The sequence below is a fragment of the Camelus dromedarius genome, chromosome 7 (assembly GCF_036321535.1).
Source record: "Camelus dromedarius isolate mCamDro1 chromosome 7, mCamDro1.pat, whole genome shotgun sequence".
Taxonomy (NCBI): Eukaryota; Metazoa; Chordata; class Mammalia; order Artiodactyla; family Camelidae; genus Camelus; species Camelus dromedarius.
In genome coordinates this window covers 61620469-61644898 of record NC_087442.1, presented here as the reverse complement: position 1 = coordinate 61644898, position 24430 = coordinate 61620469, and the positions used below count along the sequence as shown (strand labels likewise).

At 39.0% G+C, this 24430-nt stretch overlaps 1 protein-coding gene across 1 annotated transcript in view; it reads right to left on the bottom strand.

The window, feature by feature from the left end:
• Positions 1 to 23445, bottom strand: part of CALCR (calcitonin receptor) — a 95714-nt gene extending 72269 nt beyond the window's left edge. The window contains exons 1-2 of the mRNA XM_010979670.3: positions 23397 to 23445; positions 22994 to 23212 (exon numbers count right to left, since the gene is read on the bottom strand). The gene's annotated coding sequence lies outside the window, so the exon portion shown is untranslated. The remainder of the gene's footprint in view (positions 1 to 22993; positions 23213 to 23396) is intronic.
• Positions 23446 to 24430: the final 985 nt, after the last annotated feature.

Sequence of the window (24430 nt, the reverse complement as noted above, 5' to 3'; positions counted from 1 at the left end):
TATTATATTTCATAGAAAGTTTCTGGGAGAGTCATTTTATGTTAAGATTTGTGGTTAGAGGATCAAGATGAAAAGATTGTAGTAAAAAAATTAAAAGGTTGATCTTAGAATTCATTCCGACCATCTCACTAGCTAAAAACCCTCTGCAGATTGAAGGCTTGCTGAAGACCTTACTAGGTTGAGTTAATGGTAAATGCAAAGCCAATGCCGTTCTGTGTTTTTGTGACTCAACTGAGATGTAAAGACCATGAGCAGTGTTTAAATATTATTACAATGACAAGTACATTTAAGAGGGGCTATCCAAGAGCTCATCTATCCCAAACTACCTTATGCTGCTGATGGAGCTATGCTTTAAACAGCAGATGGGCAATTCAGTTTTAATCACTAGAAGTCTTATCTTCTGGAGGGATCAGACTGGCAACATAATTAAACATAATGATTTGCTTAGAGTTGACCATTTGTTGCACTTTAGCTAAATACAACAATATGTCAAAATGTGAGGTGGAGTCTTTATGATTTTCCCCAGTACAGAACATTTGATCAGCTTTATTTCTCAAAAGAATGACTTGATTAATCAGTGTATACTACATACTGTACAGAGCGTATGGGTTTTATTTTCCCTTTAAAGGCGAATTAGTGAAGTTTGTTAATTTGATCAAGGTTGGCAGATTTTAGTTATCTTTAGAATTTATATTTATTGTAACCAAGAATTTCCATTTGGGCTACACACACACACACACACACACACACACACACACACAGTGAGATGTGGGAACTGGAGCTACTGGTATTAGGCAAATACAGTAACTGGATGGATTAAAGATGGCAAAACACCTACTTGAAATACTCAAAAACCCACTTTCAGTCTACACCTGTTTGTACTTATTTCTAGGAAAAAATAATTAGAAATGTAAAATATAAATATTTGGAGGAAGGAGGCATAATGACTGAGTGTAAAGCTAACGAATAAACCCCCCAAACTGAAAAATTATTTAATTTTGAAATGTATTTCCAAAAGTGAAATCAATATGCTTGAAATATGCCCGAAATATATGTGTTTCAACATTATACATAAAAAGCAAGTCCTTCCTGAGATTTTCAACCAAATTTAAGAGAATTCCTTTTAACACGAAAAGCCATTAACAGAGTGTTAACACTCTGCCACCTACTGGACAACTTGTCAACTTCCAAGAAACGCACTCAAGAACTGGAAACATGTTATTTCATCACTGAGGCTTCTAACAGCCTTTGGTAGGAATAAAGACCTGGGATATACATGGGCAAACTTCTCCACCTCATTTGGTGACAAGCTTGGTCCCCACTTATTATGGAAAGCTGTTTGTTGACATGATTCATATGCTCAGAACCCTTTAATATTCCAGCAATAACAACAACACAACAGCCACTTCCTTCAACAGTGCTAGCTAGTTTAGAGTCTATACGTAGTAACAATTTTACTTTTAGGCAGCAGGCCAGTTGTGACAGTAAAAGTGAAGAGGAGTCTGGCACAAGGTTGTAGGTGCTTTTATCCCCCCATCCTTTGAGGAAACAAATATGAGGACTGTCCTTGTTGGGGGGCATCTCCTGGATGGAGGGGACAGAAAGTGTCAGCACCTCTACTTTCAGCAAGAGGAACCTGTAACTTCGAACTGCTGGTGTCATACTCTGTAATATTTAACTTTATTCTATAGATGCAAAAAATGTGAGATGAAATTATGATGTTATGGTATATTAAGCCAACCCAAGTAGAAATTACATAATTTGGTATATCCAGCTGAATAAATGTTCAGATAATGCAAATTAAGAAAAAGGCTGACCAGCAGTCAGTGAGATGGATAATAATAATAATAGTAATAATATAATAGAACAGGACATTGCTACATTTAAATATTTACACTGAATGTCAAAGTTCAAAGGATACAGAAATCATGTAGACCTCACTTGTACAAAGAAGTAAGCAGACTTAGGAGGTTAAGTGATGGAAACAGTTTAATGCAGAGAAAAGGCTGTGTCAAACCCTAGCTTTGTTATACCAGATGAGTGATCTTGGCCATTGTTAATTAGCATCTCAGAGTTTTAAGTTCCTCATCTGTACCAGGTAAATGTATGATCTAACTTAAACAGCGGCTATAAAGACTACATAAGAGAAAATACTCAGCTCAATTTCTCAGTCTAACAGGTGTTCAATAAATACGATCTCAAAAAAAAAAAAATCACAAAACCTCTTTGCAGAGCTGGAACTGGAACTCAGGTGTTCCGACTGTTGATGGGATGCCCTTTCCAAGGCTGCATTGTTTCAGGGCTTACATTTAAGTAATTTTAAAACCAAGATTTAGCTCCATTGGTATGCATATTGATGGCCAAATGTGCATGACTTCAACTAAACCAAGGTCAAGGCCTGACCTTTTTGAATCAATTGATTATCCACATTTTATTCAGCCCCGTCTTTAGAAAGTCACTTCCATGGCCTGAAGTATGGCTGAATCTAGGTTTGATATTAAACCTTTATATTAAACCATATCTCTGTAATTATTTCTCTTTGACCTATTTCCATCCTTTCTGGAGGACTTAACTAGATTAATTTCAAAGTTAATCTTTGATAATTAGCATTATCTTCATACATGAAGTACAGCCTATTAACAGATTATTATATCAAAGTGAATTCGTGAATCTCAAGCAACAAGCAATTGAGGGACATCATGTGAAGAAATGCTCAAGTAGAGCTCCCCTCTGCCCTATGTAGCACCTGCACCCATTAAAAAGGGATTACTTTTACCCAGTTGGATGTGGTAGGCCACCTTCAGGGGAATGTGTCTGACAACCCTTGGGGAGAAAAAGTTCTTCCTCCTTGAATGGGAGAAACAGAGAATTTCTTTCTATGGTAATGGCAAAAGCATATATATTTGTAAGCTAATGAATGGAAATATGAACCTTTAACCATTTACTTCTTTTAAAGGTATACTGTTGGTTTAGAGGAAGAAAGCTTTAAAATAAAAAGTCCTTTTACTCAACTATGGATTGTTTTTAAAATCTGCTGCCTCCTTTCTTATCAAATTTCAACCATGGTGGATAAACTTCAGTGACAAGATGTTGACTGTTGTCTTGTGGAAAAGGGTATAGACTGGTAGATTGGTTTGTTGTCTCCATCGAGGACACAAGTAGGATCAGAGGTGTGATACTCACAGGGAAGTATACTTTGGCTCAATACATCAAACAGTTTTGAGATATTGAGATGGAACTGGGCACTAGGGACTGGATTTTTAACAGATGGAATTTGGTCTAGATAACCAGCAAGATCCCTTCCCACACTAAGATTCTATGGTTCTAGGTTTACAAAACTCATGCTGTAGAAGGATATTCATGAAAATTTACTATCTATTTTTTTTTTTTTGCACAAAAACTTTGGAGGTGTATTAGAATAGTGGTAGGGACAGAGTGTGAAACCAGACTTCCTGACAGCTCTACCAATGAGCTTTGCTCATTATTAACTGTATCACTTTGGGCAGTTATTAATTTTTTCTGTGCCTCCATGCCCCCATTTGTAAAATGCAGTTAATAGTAGTATATACTTTGGTGTTATTGTAGTGTTTAGGTGAGTGAGTACATGTGAAGAGCTTTGAATAGTGCCTGGATCACAATAATCCTTGTCCCAGCCCCAAATGTCAGTGCACTCTCCCTTTCTACAAAATGCACATCCTACTTTGACTATACAGAGGGAATGCATGTGTAATCCCCAAACAAGCAGGGATGATGGTGACTAAGTGGTACAAATTACACCACTTCCCACTCCGGCAGCCATGACAGATATGAATCTTCTAGCATGGCACTCAATGCCACTGTGTCTAGATATGACCTCAGCATCCTTCTCAACACAGGGCTCTAGAGTAGACAAAGGAGAAGGAAACTATTTGTCATTTCCCCTTTTGTCAATTTGTTCAAGACATTTGAATTTAAACTTTAACTGTGAAACTTGTCAGTATCAAAAGATAAACCTCAGATTGACACATCCACTCCACTTTTTGCTATAGTGCAATATTTTCATGATGACCTTTATAAATTGCCACAAGATTTTATCTGTTTATTTTTTCATATGAGAAAAATGTGCATTTTTAATAAGCCATCATGAATATTGGTATATAAAAATGTACTTTGTTAGAGGGACCCTTCCTTATTATAAGTCATCTGTTTGACAGTGTATGTATTTATTTTTCATGATATTCTATTTTATAGAGATTGCCAAGAAAAGTTTTCAATGCTTGCTAGAAGAGATCTCTTTCTGTTCCTTATACATTAAGAGCCAGCTTACAAATGCTAAGTTTCCTCAAGGAAAGGAAATCTACAGACAAAGAGATCAAAGGAGATAGAAATTAGACAGCACAAGTGACTTAAATTATCAAAGGTGACCCTGTCACAATTTGTTTCCAAAAAGAGATTGCTGTTCATTATCGGCCTTTTCTTAGAACAAGTTAGCTAAACCTGGGGTGAACGAGAACATAGGCGAATATGAAAATAAGAATAGAGAGTGCAGCAATAGTCTTTTGGGAAAAAACAGGAAGTTTAAGACCAAGTAGTAGCAGGCTATTTCTAGTCTAAGCTAAGCACTGTGTTCCAAAGGGAGGCCTCAGTTGCAGAGATAAGACAAATGAAGAATTCTGAAGAGAGAGATAGTGAAAGGTCCAACTGCCAGGCCATATGTAAGTACCTGTCATTTTATAAAGTACATAATAATATTAACATTTAAGTGCTTATTCTGTACCAGGCTAAGAGCTTTACTCATTCAGCCTTTATCGACATAAGAACTCCGAGAGGTAGGAACTAATATCCTTCTTGAATGGATGAGAAAACTGAGGCAAAGGAAGGTTACATTGTTTGCCCCAGGCCATGCTGCCAGTAACCAGCAAGGCCAGCACTTCATCTTAGAATCTCTGACTCCAGAGTCTCTGGACTCAACTACTGCACGGAGGGTCCTTGTGGTTATGAGGTAACTGCCAAGGCCCTCCTCCCTGGGCTTCAAGGGCCAGGGGGATCTTCTGTGCAGCCAGGTCCCAGCCAGATGACAGAGAACGTCAAACAGAAGCACTACTCCAGTGTCAGTACTCTGCATGGGGCTGGAGAAACTTCTAGATGAATAGAAGGTCAGGAACTGGATAGTCAGAGGGGATTTTGTTCTGATCAGTCTCCAGCAATGCCCTATGCCCTCCGTGCTCCAAAGCTGGGCAGCATAGTTAACTCAGGGCACTGAGGAACTGTGGATGGGCTAGAGAAAGACTTGCTCATTATTCTCAAACTGGTTGTGTAGAAGCAATGGCAGGCCTGAATACTCCCGGGATCATTTGGAATAGCTGGAATGGGACGAAGGCTGGTAGCCCCAAATAACTTTGATAGTGGTTTAAAGAGCAAAAAATCACTTACAGCGCAGATTAAACACAAGCATTTAGAATGATGTCTCCCTTCAAGCTTCGAAAGGATAGACATTTATCAAAGGGGAGACACTGAATCCAAACTTGTTAAATAGTTTATTGATGCAGGTTAATGACTATATTAAAGTGGTACAGATTAAGCACAGCACTGAGTTTATCATAGGTTTATTAAAACAGATGGAAACATCAAGCTAAATCTAATCTGAAATCCTATTTTTAAAAACAGGTTTTGATAAACAAAAAGTCAACAGCAAGAATACAAGACAGCAAGGAGGCTGATTGCTGGATGGAGTTGGTTTATCACATTTATGAATGAATATTTCTGCTCAATTTTTAATCTAATTAAAATATCCCATATCCACTGAGGTCATTTTCACCAATTGTGAAAAGAATAAAATTAATCTGTAATGCAGAGGTGAGTAACCTGGGTGGCCAAATGCTTGTAACAGATATTTCACCCTGCATGGCTTATCTTGCAAATACTATATCCTGCAAACAGTTCAAAAATGAACGTGGGCATGCAATCCTTTCTGAATCCATTAAGATTATCCTTAAGTCACTAAGGTACTTGAGGATACTCAAAATTTGTTTTTCAAGGGCAGCAAGGAGGGAAGATGGGAGGTTAAAAAAATATGACAACTAATATAATCCTTGTCCCTATCATCGACTTTCATGTCATGAGTATACAAGAGAAGCTGAGAAAATTATTTGAGAAAATATGGTAAGAATGGTAGCAAGTTGTAACTTTAAGAATTGGTAAGGAAGTTAGGCAAGTTTCGGCAGTACCTCTCAGCAAGATTCACATACACAGTCTATAGGGCAGACCTGCTTCACTGGACACTGTTAAGCTAAACCTTTCCTGCTCCCTACCCCCAGCCCCAGAAACAGAAAATCAGTTCCCATAATTGCTGTCCAGCAGAACCAGGCTGATCTGGTATTCTTTGGCTTGCCTATTAACAAACAGCATAGTGACTATAGTTTAAAATACTGTGCCGTATACCTGAAATCTACTATGAAAATGGATCGTCAGGATTCTCACCACAAAAAAATAAGGGTTAAAAAAGTGATGAGAATAGAAACCAACGAACAAAAAGAAGTATCTTCCACACTCTCATGGGTTATGTACCAAGGCCTTTGCCCTTCTGTGACTTAGTAAAATGACTTACTGGTATTTTAGATCAAGTCAGTTATTTCATCAAAAATATTTTTATTACCTGAAATAAACCTACAGGCCCAAAGTTAAATGCTGTGACTCCATTCCTTTCTTACTTTTAGGAGCGGTGGTTGAGTTTCTGACAAGATACTCAGGCATTTGAAAAAAAATTTTTTAATATTTCTACTCATTCCTTTTAATGGAGCAAAGTTAGTCTTTAAAGAAATATATTGATCTTTGAATATACATATTTTCAAGCCATTTTCATAAATCAGTGCAGCAAGCAAGATTCTCAAACATTATCCCCTGCTCTCTCACACTCTCACTGGTGTCTCTGTCTGCTGTACAAGTCTTAACTTCCCTTTGGAGGTCTAGCCTTGTTATCTTCCCCTGTCTGGTGGCTGGCACACCATGTGACAAGCTCCCTGTTGCAAAACTGTACCCTAAATCACAGGAAGATATGAAACTCAGTAAATGTGAAACTCTTTGAGTCCAAGATACTTGTTCTCACAAAACCGTGTGTATTCAGTGTACATTTGTTTCTGAATATATTAGAAGCAGCCATTTAAGATCCAGATCACTGATGAACTCACAACAAGAGCTGGAACTCTTAAATTAGAGGGTGCTATATTAAGAGAAAACCCCTCTGAAAGAAAAGAAAAGGAATTGGCTTTCCTTCCTCATTTGTTTGCTCTGAGAACTGAAACATGTCATAGTTCTCCTTTCTCTTTAAAAGAGATTATTAGGAGTATTCTTTATTCTTTTTTTTTTTTTTTTTTTTTTTTTTTTTTTAGGATTATGATGAAAACAAAGCTTTTACCTAGGGAATCAGTGAAATGCCTACTTTTTTCTAATCTTCCATTGACAATTGAAGCCACACTCTGTTCTGGGGGAGATGAAGTTGCTCTTCAGGTAATTTAAATTAAAAAAACAAACAACTGATTATCAGTGTCTGTAGTTTAGGAAAATATATCTGCTAGTATGCACAGGTCACACAATGAGGTCTTATTAATAGATATAAAAATTATGGGTCCACTTAAAAATTTTATCTTCCCATTAAACTGATGACCTTCAGGTACTGCCTCCTTCATGCACTGTAAGATCTTTCTTTACAGACTCCATTTCCACTTGTATTTGTTTTAATGTTACTTTTATTGGATTGATAGACACAATAAATGATTTTAAATTTCACCTGATTTTCCTGCTGAGAAGTTTATGCCCTGTGCCCATATGGACAGCTTCAGCTAAAACACACATCTACAGAATGATGAAGGTACATTTAAAACAATGGATTTCTCAGGTTTTTGCCATCACTGGATTTGTCTGGAATAGTGAAAAGAAGGTTTGGGATTCATAGAAAACTGTGGGTGAGTGGTAAGCAAGAGAAGATTTGGGATGTGAATGGAATGGGGCTTAAGCCCCAACTCCATCACTTAACTAAATGAGCTACTTTAGCTCATGTTTTAATCTGAGTTATAGTTTTCTCTTCTATAAAATGAGGATCATAACAATTACAAAATAAGTGGCAGTTACTGATTGCTGTATGTCTTATACCATGCTTGGCACTTTCCCTACTTTATATAAAATCCATGAAATGATCCTTTAAGATAGAAATAGTTCCTTCTTAAAAGGAAACTCAGGCTAAGAGATGCCAAACAATACTAATGAGCAGTATATCAAATTGCATACTGTAAAGTATGCACTGCATCGGGGAGTGTTGGGTGCCGATCAAACGGGATACTGAATGAGAAAGCACTTTCTAGATGGTGTGTGCTCTACTCAGCCACATCTTAGGTGTTTTATATATGGAGAGTGCTATTCCATAACAATGCATTTATTCACAGATATTTTCTTTCAAGTGTAATCTGCTTCTTTGAAAACTCTTTAAAAACTACAAAGTGGGGCTTGCTAGCATGTGGGGCTCACTAGCATAATCTTGGGAACATTTGCAGAGCTTGCTTTGTGTGCCACTCCTCATGCCCTAACGGCATTCTTTATTAGAAGAGCCCTGGTTTTAAAATTGTATTTATTAATTTATTAATTTATTAATAAATACAATTTTCTCTCCCGTTTTCTCTAAAGTGAGGTAGGGGGCATAGGGTTGACAAATTTATAATTTTTAAATAAAGAATATATTTTTTAAAAAACCTATCATCAATTATTATTATCATTAGATAAAAAGAAGGAATATTTTTGCTCCAGAAAGGGAAGAACAGATCTCAGAACAAAGTGCAGTCCTTTAAACTGAACATGCCTGGTGGTGGACAAACTCTTGACATGGACTTTGATCTCTTTATTTTGCTGCCAGACAGTGAAATGGGTCCGCATGGGTCATCAGATGAAATTGGAGAACTACTATTTTAAAGGCCACGTGGAACCCTGAAAATCATGACAGAGCAGCAAACAGACCTGGGTGAGAAAGCGTGTTCTGCTTTTTGTAGCACAGGACAGCATGCTACTACCATGCGCTCTGAGGTTAGGCTGTTTACGTTTAAATTCTGCCTCCGCTGCTTGTGGTTATCTCATTTTTCTTTAAGTCTCTAAGCCTCACCACTCCCTGGAGGTAAAATGAGTATAATAAAATACTGTGATTATTATGAGAATTAAATGGGATAATTCATCCAAGAAGCAACATAATAAACCCTCAAAAATGTTAGTTTTTAAATTGAGCTATTACTAACATATTAGTAGTAGTAATTATGATTACTTTTACTCTTATTTCTTCTTATTATTCATTTCTTTAGCATCTTTGATTTTCAGCTTTCCCATCTGTAAAATGGAAATAAAAAACACCCAGCTTGCAGGGTTGTTGTGGAGCCTAAATGAGATAATGCGTATTTGTACATAGCATAGCATTTATCAGAAGCCCAGTAAATGGTAGTCATTATTATTTTGTGTGACATTTCCCCTCCTTCTTCCCCTAGTGTATTCACGGTTGGCAGATGACTGCTGGCTTCTCCAGGTCCCTCTTCAGTGTTCTACCTGTAACTCTGCCACAAACTCTAGCCAGTCTCTCTGTCATGTGCCTAAAAACTTACCTGTCCCATCTATTGATCCCTTGAAGTCCTGAATGGATCTGAAAACAATCCCATCAACAAGTTGCCTTGGGAAAATTCTGAATGTTATTTAAACAAGCACACTGAGACATTGTAAAAGCAAAACACATTCATAATTATCACTTAAAAACTCAGCAATACCTATTTTGGAGCTCTACTTAAAAGTATTGTGAAGAGGAAAGATAAAATGACAAAGACTTGAAAACAAAAAAATCTCCAGCTTGGAAACAATGAATAATGGTAAGACCAGATAATCTTGTTTTCTCTCCTGCCTAAGTCTATATTTTCATGTCCATCAGCCTGGAAAACTCAGGGAGTCACCCAAGGTGCCCTCCATCTCTCGTACTTCTGCTGCTAGTTACCATGGTGGTTATGTCTGGACCCTGACCCTCTTTTATTTACTGTCGGGTAAGGTCTGGCCGACTGAAGGCTCTGGCCAGTGATAGTATCAAAAGGAGGGATAAATTCAGCTTATATTGATATGATCTTGGCTCCTTGATGAAGAATGTCCTGTTTTCTTTTTAATATACACCTGTCATTCCAAATCTAAAATTGTCTGATGCATCATAATAAGGAACAAGAGTAGCCATTCCCTCCTGTTCCCCCCAAAATATCTGATTGAGGGGGAAAATTTCTGTGATACTGGAGAAGTTATATTTCTTTTATGTCTTTATCTATATGATGATAGGGAGGCATTACACTCTTTTGAAAATACACAAGTAGATCGTGGACTAACATAAACTAATATAACTAGGACTGAAGAATCTGAATGAAGTCAGGGAATGGGTACACATATGTAACATTGATGGTGAGAGATAACTTTATTGACAAAGTATTAAAACTAGGGGTTTTATCCTGAATCATTTAGCTGAGCATTTAAATAAATATGAAGAAGGGCTCAAATGTATTGTCCTTGTTATGCTAAGAGGTTGTATAAACTGGAAATACAAAACAACCAAAGGGGGCTTGGAAAAATCCGTGACTGTTAAATAAGCGGAGGAATATAAAAGAAAGTAGGTGCACCTGTCCCGGGTCAACATGCTATCGCGAGTTAGTCTGCTCGGAATCAGACTTCCTTAATCTGTAAATCGGACTGTTCTTTGGCCTTCGGGCAGAGAAGAATTGGGGCAGGATCTAAATGAAATCTATAATACAATGTTTATGAAAGTTTGAGCTTCTGCTAAATTGATTTGACTAATTTACCTATCTGAGGTGGTTACCTAAACGAAACAGAATGATGAGTGCTCCTCTTCTACTAGAGATACTGATTAATCTTCAAAAGCGTTCAGGATGAGTTCCTGTGTTAAAGATTCAGTGCTTTTTTTTTTTTTTTTTTTTTGTCCTAAGATATTTTGCATCACTGAGAGTAATATAAATATTATTTTGTAATATTTTGAAACTGATAAAGGGCAAAGAGGATCCTGAGCCCTTTTTTCCTTGAGTACTTAAGAGTACAGCATCATATTAAATTGACAGAAGAAATGTCAAGAACAGACTTTTTTCTGACTAGATTGAAATAAAACAAATAAAACTGTTTTTCCTTGTGCCATATACACATTTTTCCCCCATAAATTTGATTACACTTCATACAGCTTCGGAGGATAAAACTATCATACTTTCTGGTGCATTCATTTCCCTTGCCTGTAAAATGATAACCCACTGCTGGAAAAATGACCTGATTCACACGGAAATTGGATAATCTAATGTCAAGCAGTTAGGTTCTAGATCAATATTCTGTGAAATACCCCTGAAAACATATGTTTTCCATCCTTTCATTATTCTTAAAATGAGCCATAACAGTGGAGGGAAAAAAAGCTTTAGACTAAAACATGTTACACAATAGAATTCATGAAACATTTAAAAACATTAAATAAAAGAGCTAAAATTAACATTAGAAAGGAAAATAACTTCAGATATGGTAAATAAATTAAAAACATATCAGAGACAGTCAATGAAAATCACTTGCAGCAGGCTGAGCAGCTTGAATGTGGAAGCACACACAGACTTTCCTTTGGGAATTTGAATAGTCCCCCTGTCTCCCTCCCTTGCACAAGTACACAAAGTGCCAGCGTAGTCACCTCATAGGGAAATAAACCCCTTTAGAACACATGGAAAAGAGTTGTCATGCTCCAAAATAGATCTTGGAAAGTTTATCATCTCTAAGTGAGTGAATAGGAAACTTGACCATTTTTAGACTAATTAAAATTCAATGTATTTGTACTTGCCATTTTTAGACCACTTTTTTTTTGTCCACATCACTAAAACCATGTATATCATGGGTTTCTGACTAATTTTCATGTAAGTAATCAAAATAGAGTTTTGAAATTCTATTTAAAACCATGTTTTGTTAAGAGAAGTGTTTTGCTTTTTTTTTTTTAATAGAAATTGCACCTTTAAAATAATAAAACAGATTAAGTTTTTACATTTATGAATGAGATGTCAACCTGGCAAAGCACAATTTCCCCTTCTTATAAACCACAGGGCAGAGTGGAATACTATTAGCATGGGTATATCCTATGACAGCTATAGAGATTAATATTTAGCACAAATAAGGAAAACCACTATGTAATTCCTTTAATTTTCTAGGTAAAAGAGAGAAATTCATGGATCTATTGTTGAAAAAAATGCAAAGGTGAAAGATTTTATTTCATAATAACAGAACTTTGTTAAGCTTTTAACATAAATGTACAATAAGCATATTTCCCTTTTCGGATTTACTTACTCTCTGAAGCCAGACCTCCTTGGTTTCATTTCAAAATCTGTCCTGGATTAGCTGTGTGTTCTTCTGTAGGTTACTTACCTCTCTGTGCTTCAGTTTCCTCTTTGTATAAAGGGGATGATAATTGCACCTACCTGAGAGGGTTGCTGTGAAGATTAAATGTATTAATACCCATAAAAGGCTTAGAACACTACTGGCTCTTAGTAAGTGTGATGTAAGTGTTAGGTGTTATTATCATGATTACCATTATCATCATTATTGAAATATTTCAATAAATCTATTTTATATCTAAGTTTCCTTGAAAGTTACTAATACATACTTGTCTTGAAAACTAAAAATTACACTTTGCTATGAAGCAGATACTGATCAAAGTTTCCCAACGGGCTCTGTTTAGATTAATGCCCTGTCAGTCCCAACACCGAAACTTAATTTCTAAGAATCTGCCAGGTACAAGCTGGTTATAGTCACAGGGTGCCTTTTTAATTTCAGTCAGTTTTGCACATTGCAACTGAAAATACTTATTTTAAAATCCCATGTGAACCAAATTATTTATGGAAAGTTCTTTAGCATTTTACTTAGAAATGCCTACCTTTATGCATAGGCAGTAAGGCAGGCAGGTGACCACGGTGGTTGGTAAAAACTGCAGGTTCAGCAGAGGCCATGAATAGTAGATACAGTAAAGAATATTTATAAAAGTGATTAGATTTAAAACTCCACGCATCCTCCAAGGGTGACACAGACTAAAATTAGCTCTACGTGCTTGGGCATGGTTCTACCTCAGCAAGTACCAGGCCCACTCAGACGCGCGCATATGACACCATACGGTCAATCCCACTGTGAACAGCTACATCTAGGGGGAGATTTGAAAATGATCAGAAAAGCCCACCTACCCCAAGCCACACCTGCAACAGTACTTAAAATTCCTGTTACCATATTACCTTTCAGAAAAGGCAGATTTCCCAGACTGTCAGCAGGATATTTATTGCGGGTATATCACCAAAAGGTCTTGTGGCTACATGAATTGAGAAATGCTGTGGATGGATAAAATTAAACAAATATATACCTTCATTTGTTAAACAGATACTTATTGAGTGCTGGAAATTAAGAGTCCACAGGGTGGATCTCACGGAATTTATATTCTAATGCAGGTGACAGAAAACGAAAGAGACAGAAACACGAAATAAAATAATTACGAAGTGTACTAACTATTATGAAAGAAATAAACAAGGAGCTGAGAGAGAAATTAATAGGGTAACACATACTTTAGAAAGTATGACTGACTGTGGTGGACCTCTTTGAGGGAGCAACATTAAAGGGAAGGTCTGCAGTAAGAGAAGCAGCTAGCTACGTAAAAAGGAGTGAAAGGGCATCCCAGACGGAGGGAGAGGATATGTGAAGGGTGTGAAGAGGAGAATAAGGTGATGGGCTCCAGTGAATGGATCACGATCAGGTAGATGATGGAGCAATAAGGCTGTGACAGCCAGGTCACAGAGGCCCTTGAGGCCACGGTGCGGATTATGGGACCATGGGTTCCAGTGTGGTTGGAAGCCCTTAAATGGTTGTGAACAGAGGGGAAACCCGATCTAATTTACATTTTAGGTGGTCACTTTAGGTGCTGAGCAGAGAATGGGTAGGGGAAGGGTGCAGGGGCCAGTGAGCAGGCCAGCCAGGATGCTGCTGGAGCAGTCCGGGCAAGAGATTAGTGGTTTGGCTACACTGCTGATGGTGGATACGCAGCAATATGGACTTCATGGCTTTTAATACACATATGTGTAGCACAAAGCTTCAAGTTTGATAATTAAGATCCAAACTGATTTGCTCAACGAATGTGCATCAGGAAATGCCAGGTTCAAGAATGACCTCTTGTATCACTGGTGATGCAGGGTTTTTTTTCCCTGAAGAGAATAAGGGTTTATTTCACTATTATATTACCTGCAGACAGCAGGATTTGTAGGAATGAGGTAAAAGAAAAGCAACTGACTATGGGGGGTTGCGCAAAAGGGAGCTGAGGGAGAAGCTGTGGAAAGACTCAAGCAGTGGGGTTTTTCCTTAGGAAAGCAGGCTTCTGGGGAAAAAAAGGTATTACTATGAGTAGTAGATGCTTGGAAAACTAAGAGAAAAACCCCAGAGGCAGGCCTCTTTTGTAATATAATCCAAGGCCAGTCTTATGTATGGGTTTGACTCTCCACGTAATCATCTATAAGCACATTCTGCAAATATTTGTCGGCAAATGCTCATGATTCCCTGCAACTCTGCAGACTCTTCAGGGTGAGCACTAGACTTGGAGTCAAAAGGCTGGAGTTTTCATGATGGCACTGTCATCTACTGGTGGGCAAATATGTCATCTCTGCCTCAGTCTGCACTTTAATAAAAGCATTCAACTCCTGATCAATAATAAGGATAAAATATTAGTTACCGAGAAAATGTATGGCATCACCTGAAATACTAGGAATGCCTCTTTACCAAATTGCAAAGCAGCTCAATGAGACAACTTCCAGTGTTCATATTTGCTGACTCCAAGTTGCTATGCCTCAAATTTCTAGATTATTAATATTTTAGTTGCTAAAAAGAAATGCCAGTTTCTCACTGTCCTTCTATTCACTAAAATGATATATCTCATTTGCAAGAATACACATTTTCCTCATTGGAGGCAATTAAATTATTTTCATTTTGAATGGGAGAAAAAGCAACCCAGTAAATTCTTGCTTGAATTGGCCCTTGAGCAACCACGACTGTTCACCCCTTTCCTGGGATTTTTGCCTGAACACCATCTTTGCAGTCTATATGACGTTAAGAATGAAAAAGTGTTCTAATAATGTGTTGACCTTTTAGCCCCGTAGTGGGCCCAGAGAATGAGATGCTAAAGCCATGTGCATCATTGTGCTCCCTGTGCCATGAACTTCTTTGCGTCTTGGGCTAAAGAGATCCCATCGTAATGTCTTTAAACACGGACATTTTCTACAATACACTCTCATGCTTGCAAGAATTCTGTCCATCAGACATAAGATTAGCAACAAATAATTATGCTGAAGTTTGGGTTAATTAATGTATGAGTCGAGTCGATTTGAAATTTAAATTTGGGAGTGCTGCACTTCACCTTTCCTTTCTTCCCTTGTTGCCCAAGTTGACTTTATGAAAACCTCACTATAGGGGAAATTTCCTCAAACGGCAGAGCTTTCCTTTATGAAAAATCATTATCAAAAAGATGTTTTTTTCCTAGTACAGTCCTGGAATAACTGCTGTTCCTTTTAGGCTCCAGGAAAGGAGAAATACAGCTCTCACCGTTGGCTGACACCAAATTTATATTTGTTTACAATAAATTCATTTGTTTAGTTAATAGAAATAGACTTGGGTCAGACATGAATGCTTAAAATTCTACTACTATAACACATTTCATGTTTTCACTGCCATGCAGGAAATTCCTGCTTATGTGCGTGGCTACCTAGAATGTCCACTTGATATATAGCACGAACCTGGAATATTCCAGGATATTCCAAATTGCCGGGCTCTAGTTATTAGGTAGAACCACAGCTCCTGCAGCCCCACTGGATGGGAAAGCTGTGCTCAATACCTCCAGAGAAACTGACTTAAATGTCCATGGAGAGGGGCTGGTAATTTCATCTGTTATTAAAGGCTCTGATCATGCAATATAATTAACATATACAATTATAATAAAATGATTTCTAAGTCACCATCAAAATGTCATTTGACTGTAGCAGTGGAATAAATAAAATTTAGGTTGGAGTTCCAGCTCTGCCGCTTTCAAGATCCATGAACCTCGGCAGGTCCCATCAGCTTTCTGAGTCTCTGTTTACGGATTGGGACTGATAAAATTCCATAGGACTGCCGTGAGAAGTGACTAAGCACCACTGTATTCAGCGTAGTAGGAGCCCAGTGAATTGTAGCTGTTTTGGTTAATATTTTAGTCATATTCCTAAAGTCTAAAAGGTATTAACTTGCTGATGATCAGTTATTCAAACAATTTAGAATTAATTGCTTCCAGGACTCTGGTCCATATCAGAATCCAAGAAGGAAAGTCCTCCCTCCCCCCTTTTTTTTCCTGCCTACGGAGAAATAAATACCACCTAAGTAGCTTCAGCTTCATGCAAGAGGCAGGGGAGAAGGAGAAGCATGTACTTTGTGATTAAGAAACTGTAAAGAGGCCGGTGGGAAATGCTGTGTTCTGAATATGTAAGCTCTGTTTCAAATGCTCGGCAAAGAAAACAGTTGGTTCTTCAAGTTAACAAGGCTCAATCGGGAAATCAGAGCATTCGAGGAAGAAGGTTCGAAATGTGAATGGATTATTGATTTGAGAGAGAAGGGGCTGAAATCTTTGGGGCAATAGCTAGGTGATACCACAAAAGAGAAAAAATTTAAGCCTCAATGTGGCAAAAATAATTTCAGGGGGAAAAAAGTTACTATATTTATGACCATATTTAGGTAAGTTTAACTCATTTCACTAAGAGAAGAGAAGGTCTCTTGTGTGTGCTGGAGTCAAGATGAATATGGGACTCTGTCCTTTTGAACCTAGTAGGGAAATAAGAAGAAACAGACATCCACAACAGAAAAGGGAGACTAAAACACCATAAGACAAATAGAAAATGGTATAATCTGTGATCCAAAATTGGTGTATTTTCACCTGAAAAATTGGCCATCCAAGACTAAAAAAAGGAAGCAGCATTTAAGTTAAACTTATAGGGGATGGTCAGATTTCAAAAAGGGGAAATAAAATAAGGCGTGCGTATGAAACTGACTGAAATTATTGTGCACACTCAGTGTCTCCATTTCCTCCCTCCCTGCTCTCAGTTAAATCCAACTGCGATCTCTCCTTATCCCATTTGATCTACCTCCAACAACCTGCTTAGGTGCCCGCTTTCTCCTCCCTGGTTTCTACAATACGACCTTTTCTTGGGTTTCTTCCTTTCATCTAGCCTTTCATCTCTGTCTTTTTTGCTGGCTCATTTTCCATTGTCCCTTAAAAAGATTGGTTTCCCTAAGGTTCTGTCTTAGATGTTTTTGTTTTCTTTTTAATTTTTTGCCTGTTTTTTCCTTTCTTTTCTTTTTTACTCTGTATAGGTGATAGCCTCCATTCCTGCACCATCAGCTGAAATAGATAAACTTCTGTCTCCCAAATCTATACCTCTAGTGCAGAATTCTCGAGACACAAATTTCTGTATCTGTTTCTACTGGACATTGCCACACGGATAAGCCAAATGCATCACATTTCAAATTAAATTCTTTATCTTTCTTCTCCAAAATATTACTTGCCCTATGTGAATGATGCTCACCTTTCCTATTATCTGTGAAAGAAACTTGGAACTGATCACACAATCGGCCATTTCCCTCATTCAGCCCATCTCAAATTTCTGTCATTCACCAACTATCCCCGTGTCCGCCTATAATCTCCTGACTGTTTTCTTCCCTTTGCTGTCCCCGACAGGGTGACTCTAATTGTTTCTCCCCTCTGTTACTGCAATAAGGTGTTCTGGCTGGTCCTGGCAAGGTCAGCAGGGCACCGGTAGCAAAGAGGCTTACATGCCTGCCATGCTAAAGGGTTTACATTTCATCATAAGGACGATTGGGGTCTTTGAAGGAGTTAAAGTAGGAAGTAGAGGTCTTAAATAATCAGATCTGCCATTCTGGTAGATCATTCTGGTTGAAAGATAGAAAGAATATTAAAATAAAAGGGGGTTGGATACAAATCAGCAGGAAGCCAGGAGCCTTACTGCTCTAACACGGGGCTGGCACGGCAAGACTGCCTCATCAGAGCTGGCTGTGCTTCTTCCACTGTGCCTACGGCTCCGTGCTGCTGCCCGCTGCGGTGTGATACCTCCAGGGTACCTCTGGGTACCTGGTGCTTCCTAAAATCACCATGTTGTTTCAAGCCTCCAGGGCTTTTTCAGTCTGGTGTCCTGCCTATAACACACTTTAGCTCTTCCCCTCTTTCTTGGGCTCTACTTTTTTGTCATTTCAATGCTGAATCATGTCTCCTTTAGGGTTACCTCCCTCAGAAAGCTTCCTGGGTGTCCAGCTGGGTGCTGTTCCTCCTTCCTTCCAAAGCGCTCCTGACATTTCTCTATTGGAGTACTTACCACATGGGCTCCTAATTATCTGTTGGTTTCTGTCTCCTCCAGTCCCCAATAAGCCAGGAACTGTAATTTGCCAAATTATCCCCAGACTAGGACATAATAGGCATTTAGTAAATATTTATTGAGTTTTAAAATATAAACAAAGCTATAAGGATGGTACTTTGTTGGATGTGTTATGGGGGAATGATTAATACATTCGGAAGGACCGAGGAAGGTAATGTTTGAAATGCCAAACTCTGAACTACCGGAAAATAAAAGGCAGGGACTGGGAATAGGGCTGCGAGAAGAAACCAAAGCAAAGCAGCTCTGCAACTGAACCACTTGCGTAAAGGGGCCCCCTCACCACATACCCTAATATTCAGGTATTAGAATATAAACTGAAGCTGACACGCACAAGAGTTAGAAATCAAGGATGGACTGGAGTCAATTTTTGTAGTACCCACCATGGCTTCAGAACTGGAATTAGGGAGTTGCTGCAGTTTTCTACTTGACTTGAATAGGAAAGATAAAATGAGATTATATCTTGAAATCTCTTAAACGCTAGGCTGAAGAGTGGTTCTATGTCTTACGTTCCCTGGGCCATCATTGAATAATTATGAACAGAGGGCGACAAAATGGAGGCTTAGAAAACAAGTCTGGCTGTATTGTATAACACTGAGTGCGTCACACAGGGACTAAACGTGACTGAATATTAGGAGAATACTGAAGTATCTTGTTAAAGGTAATAAAAGCTTAAATGGAGGGGGGGTGTTGGGGTGGCAGTGAAACTACGAAGAAGAAATATGCATCATCATGGGAAAAACTGGGAGCAGCCTTCAGACTGGAGAAGAGAGAGGAAGATATACATTTGCAAACAGAAATTTTAATGAAATAGAATGGTTAAATATTGATTACAAAAACAGAAACTATTTCATGGAGCCAGGTACTGTATTTTTTTGAGAACAGCTCCTTCGGTTTAGAGTATCTGTGTTATTCTTTTATGGAGAACACCAATTTATATGCTACTTTTAATAAAGAGAGGCTTTTCATTTGAGCAAAGACATAACCTTATAATTCAGGTATCCAGAGGTACCCTGGAGGTCTCACGAGATACGGCAATGCATGGACCATGGGCACGGTGGCAGAACCACAGCCAGCCCCATGAGGTAGTCTTACTGAGCCATTCCCATATCAGAGACCTTGAACTGTACTCCTTGATCCACTCTTCCTACCCTGAAGTTATTTTTCCTTAAAAAATACCAAACTGAATTCCAACCAGACAATACTTATTGGAAAAACAATTCAAGAGAATTGTACTTATGAATATTGAGGAATAGATTCTGATGACGTTTTCTATCAATTCTTCCCCTCTAAATTCTTGCCCTGTGAAAATAAAATTTAAAGACCTAAACCCTTTCCATATGACTAGTTACCTAAACTCATAAAATGAAGCCAGAAACATATGTTAATATTATTTTTTGTGTTTTGATAGAATGGAAAACAAGTTATTCCATTGTGACAAAACAAAATATTATCACTCGGGGTGGTAATACTCATCATATGGATCCCTAGAAGATCATATTAACTTTGAAAAGCACACAGTTGTCTTACAAAATAATGCTTTTAATTATAATTAAAATGGAAGAAAATCTCATACCTGAGTGGAATATTACTTATGTATTGGTCATTCTCTATTAGGCACAAAATCCTTGAGGATCAGACAACATTTTTTTATCTATGTATCTTCAGACTTAATGCAGTGCTTGTCATATCATAAACAATCAAAAATATTTTTTGGATAAATACCATTTTAAAAATACAACACTTACATAGAACCTACTATGCACCAGGTACCCACCAGAAGTGATTTACCGATATTAATTCATTTAATTCCCATTAGAAAAACCTCATTTTACAAAGGAAATTAAGCTACACAGAGGTTAGATTCCTTGCCCAAAATCATACAGCTTCTTAGGAGGTGATGGAGCGGGGCATGAAACTGAAGCAGGGGCATGACAGAATCTGCGCTCTTAACCAATACTGCTTTTTAAAAAATGCTGTCTTTAAATTAAAAAATATCTACAAAATATATATATAAATATATATTTTATTACAGCATTGAACTTAGAATAAGAAGACCTAGGTTCAAACACACATTAAATTTACTTGGTTTGCAGCATTGAGCAAGTTCATTAACCTAATGGGTCCTTAATTTTCTTATATGTAAAATCAGAATAAAAGCTGGTATGTCACAAGGCTATTGTGAGCTTTAAAGAAAATACTTTATGTGAAAATACTTGAACATAGCCGGCACCTGGGATATGGTATTTGGTGCGCCAAGAAGGATGGTACTATTTTCTCTTTCTCTCCTTTCAAAAGGCTACGTATTTGCACATTAAACATCATGTAGGTCTTAGCAAAATGAGATCAAATTCTATGTTTCATAAAGCATTGTTTCCAACATCTCTTAAAGCTAGAGTTAATTTACTAAAGCATTTTCTGGACAGTCTGATAAGGTTCAAACTCAATAGCTTTGTTTTCTAGGGGAAAAAAAAAATTTTTTCCCAGAAACATTTAAACATCTACATCAAGGGAAAAAAATCTCTTTCTTCTAATTGGGATATCAAGATATAAAAATTTTTTTTAAAGAAAAACAAAGCTTAGACCAGCAACAGAACATACGGCATTTATGTTCCAAGACCCTCCGACATTTACCTGCTCTAACCAAGCCCGACGGTAACCACCTCAGTCAGTGGTTCCCGATAATGGCTGCACAACACAATCTCATTAAAAAACATCAAAATGCAGACCCCTTCCTCAGATATTCTGATTTAATTGATTTGGGATAAGGTCTGGGCAACCGTATTTTTTTTGAAAGCTCTCTCATTGATTCTAATTTGCAGCCCGAGTTAAGGATACTGGTTTAGGTTATCATTGAAAATATCACCCTTCTCCAATTTCCACTTCACTTTTGTCTAATAAAAGCTAACAGTAGAAAATATCTTTATTCATGTCAACACTGAAAGAGAAGTTCACCAAGAATAGAGTTTTCCTCAACTCCAAGCACCATGAAACAATAAAACTATAAGATTATTTACATGTTCTTGTGAATAAATTGTAATAAGAATTTCATGTTTACTATGCTTAGTATGTTGGTGTGGTCAATAAATAATCTTAGAGCATTTTACAATGACTATTACTCTTGAGGCTATAGTTCCTGAAATTAACTGTAGACTAGAGGCATGGGACCAAAGCAAATATCGGCCGATGGACGTTTTGAGCTATGTTAAAATACTGAATAGAAATGGGTGCCTACTGAGAATACTGACTTACACTGCAAAGATATTTTGCAAATCTAATCACCTTAGATCCTCTCATAATGCTAGTGTAGAAAACCAGCAGTTTTGACTTTTTAAAGATCAGTTCTAACTGGACACATAGTAGGCTAGCAACATGCTATTAAAAACCATACATTCATTAGAAGTCCCACAACACTAAAAGCATTTCTATTTTGTCTCTAATGGGAAGCCAAGGTTACGCAAATGTATAAAATATTTGCTTTCTATTATCATTTAAGACACATTCAAACTTGGACACTCTGCTATTTGTAGATTAGTTTCAGAAATGATATGGTCACACTTTGGTTTATTTTGAACATTTCACTTTCAGTCACCCAATAATTTAAACAAATAGCCTTGAACAGTTGATTTGGTTCAGGTTAACTACGGCCGTCAGAGACTTCTGAAGATCGGCAATGGAACCCTGCCTTCTAGTCTTGCATGTACCATGTAATACTAGGTTAAAGCTTCCAGAGAGAGATTTTCTTGGGTAGATCTGCAAAAGAAAGCCTCAACAATGGGTTAAAAATCTAACTGGATTGTTGATTTTTGACTTTGACCAGATTCCCTTGAACCTCAAGGAAAATTAATGTTTCAGGAAGAATTAATTTGTTAAAGCTTTTCTTGATGTCTTTCACCCAGATGACATCTTTGGAAAGAGCATCATGAAAAAAAGAGTACCCTTTTGGAAACTGTGCACACAACATATTTTTCCTAATAGGTGTGAAGAATGGCTGCTATGCATAAATGATTGTTGGAAAATAATTCTCTGTAAAACATGACTTAACAAGCAACTCCATTCACCACTGTACTCATTTCTAGTATCTAGAACAACCATGACACATCACATAGATGCCGATATTATCTGTTTGTTAGTTAGTAAACACCCTTTTGAAAAAAACCACAACTTTCATCCCATAATTTTCATACCCAGTCAGTTGGAGAATAAAACTTTTGAGGGAAAATTGATATTAACAGCATAGTAAAAGTCACACGAAATCCGAGGATGCTTCAGTACGAAACCCTAAGTTTTAACACCTGCCCAGGACAGCTAGCTTTTCTTTAATCAAGAGTAAAGAGACAACTGAGACTAAGTCGACCCTAATCAGAACCTCAAGCATCACAATCAAACCGCAGTTTTGCAATCAAAAAACAAGGTACCTGGCGCACCTTCACCATTAATCACCCCCAAGAACATCCCAAAGCTTTAAGTCCTGGTCATTCCGAAACCCTCCTTACCTGGAATAATCTCACTGGGCGGCCGGGCACAGATCAGGAGAGGCGAAGGGCATTCGCAGGTGGTGGCTCCAGAGATTCAGGACCTCAGGCTCCAGGGTGCATCTCCTGGGCAGGAGATGCCAGCCGCAGGGTGAGGTGCCGACGGTGCGCACCTCTCCAACCCAGGAAGGTCCGGAGCGGCGCGGCACAGCCCACCCAGAGTCTGGGGGGCTGGCCGTCCTAGGAGAGAGCAAACTGCGTTAGTCCAGAGCTCTCCCTCTCATGCCCCACTCCCGATTTCCTGACACTTTAATTCTGCCTTAAGTGATCGTTTATACCTAGTCCCAGTTTTTATTATAGGCTAAAAGGCAAACGCTTTATCCCCCTGCTTGATTTCCACCTCCCCAAAGTCCAGGAGGCTCACCTTCCCGGCGCCTTCCTTCTCTCGCTCAGCTGTGAGCTGTGCGTAAACTTCTCCCGACTTAAGTCTTATACTCGCCCGCTCCCCCGCCCCACCCCGCCCGCCTGCCCCCCCCCAACCCCGTCAGGCAGCAGAGGAGGTGGCAGCGGAATTGATGAGCGCCAGCCCCCCCGCCCCCCGAACCCTCCGGCCCCCGTCAGCCCGCTCTTGTCCCTGGAGAGGGAGGGGGAGCAGGAGAGCTCCGAGCGCCTCCGCGCCAGCCCCTCTTGCCCTGGTCCGCGAGTGGGGCTGCGCCCACGGCGGCTGCTTTGCTCCAGTCTGGGCTGGGGCTCACCCCCACGAGCCCCCAAGACTAAAACGTGGTGTAAACACGGGAAGCAGGCGAGAGACCCTAGTTAGATTTGAGTAGAAAGGAATGGGCTGGGGGATTCGTAGCCTGTCCCCGGAGAGAGCTTTCTGGGAGTCTTATCCCCCTCCCCAGAGGATGCAAATTCTGGAGGGAGGTGAGTTTCCAAAAGAATCCACCTCCAGAGACCGTGCCCACCTTGGCTCCTTCAGCCACTGCTTGGGGGACAGCACCACCTGGGAGCCTGTGGAAAGAGGGTCTGTAGTGGACGAGGTGGTGAAAGTGGGATGCAGAAGGTGGGAAAACGGCTGGCTAAGATCTGGGGTGTGGAGAGGAAGCAAGAAAAGGAGCTGGGAGACAGGAGGAGTGAAGAGGGTCTTGAGGGTCCGGAAAGCGCAGGGAGAGCGTTCAGAGTTGGGCAGCTGTCTGGAGCTGGAGGCGCAGGCTGGATTTGGGGGAAACAGCGCCCTGCATGTAGGGGGCTGCGGACGGGGACAGTAGCCTACCGGGAATGAGCACAGTGAGGAAGTGAGGAAGACGGGGGTCTTGAATGCCTGCCTCTTCCCCACTAAATCCTTTGATGCCCGGAGGAGCCCGGGACTATCCGATTCCAGGCAGGGCGCTACCCGGGCTGGAGGGAGCGCTCTTGGAGGCGGGCAACTTGGTTCCAAGGACACACAGGCTTCAACAT